This window comes from Gossypium hirsutum, chromosome A09 (genome assembly GCF_007990345.1).
Source record: "Gossypium hirsutum isolate 1008001.06 chromosome A09, Gossypium_hirsutum_v2.1, whole genome shotgun sequence".
NCBI lineage: Eukaryota > Viridiplantae > Streptophyta > Magnoliopsida > Malvales > Malvaceae > Gossypium > Gossypium hirsutum.
In genome coordinates, this window is record NC_053432.1 from 62,487,828 (window position 1) to 62,488,708 (window position 881).

Below are 881 nucleotides of genomic sequence, written 5' to 3' on the forward strand. Positions count from 1 at the left end.
AAGGTTCGGTTTCTTTTCTTATTAATAAGGTGATTGTTGAAAACCTGGAGGATGTTGTGGTTTTTGATTTCCTTGACCATCCCACGAGAAATTGGGATGGTTCCTTCAACCTGTATTAAAAATGTTACTATACAGATTATTTTGAGTTCTAGAATTATTACCCATATAGTGGACTTGTTCCTCCTCGGTGCTAGGGTTGAATGATGGATAATCTGTGTTGTGCACTCCTCCTCCATTTGAATCACACCTCATCACTGGATGTACCTGAGTAGGATCATACAAACCATCAATCTTTTTATTTAAAAGTTCTACCTGGTTAGATACCATAGTGACCGCGTCGAGGCTGAAAACACTAGCTGCTTTTGTGAACTTTGTTCTCATGACTTGCCACTGATAGTTATTCAGTGACATCTCTTCAATAAATTCGTAAGCCTCTTCAGGTGTTTTGTTGTTTAAATTTTCACCGGCGACTACATCAATCAATTGTCTTGTTGAGGGGTTCACACCGCTGTAAAAAGTCTAAACCTGCAGTCATAAAGGTAGCCCATGGTAAGGGACCTTCTCAATAAATCCATGTATCTCTCCCATGCATCATAAAAAGTTTCTAGATCCATCTGCACAAAAGAAGAGATATCATTCCTCAATTTAGCCGTTTTAGCTGGAGGAAAATATTTAAGTAAAAATTTTTCGGTCATTTGTTCCCACGTGGTGATTGACCCTCATGGTAGCGAGTTCAACCGCTGTTTAGCCTTATTCCTCAATGAAAAGGGAAACAACTGTAGGCGAATGGCATCGTCAGAAACGCCATTGATCTTAAAAGTGTCGAAGAATTCTAGAAAATTTGCTAAATGATTGTTTGGATCCTCGTCCTGCAAACCATC

The 881-nt window shown here is 39.2% G+C and overlaps 1 non-coding gene across 1 annotated transcript; it reads left to right on the forward strand.

The window, feature by feature from the left end:
* Positions 1 to 541: 541 nt before the first annotated feature.
* On the forward strand, positions 542 to 647 carry LOC121207460 (small nucleolar RNA R71). Its single transcript, XR_005902551.1, has one exon. It is a non-coding gene; the product is annotated as a small nucleolar RNA R71 (small nucleolar RNA).
* Positions 648 to 881: the final 234 nt, after the last annotated feature.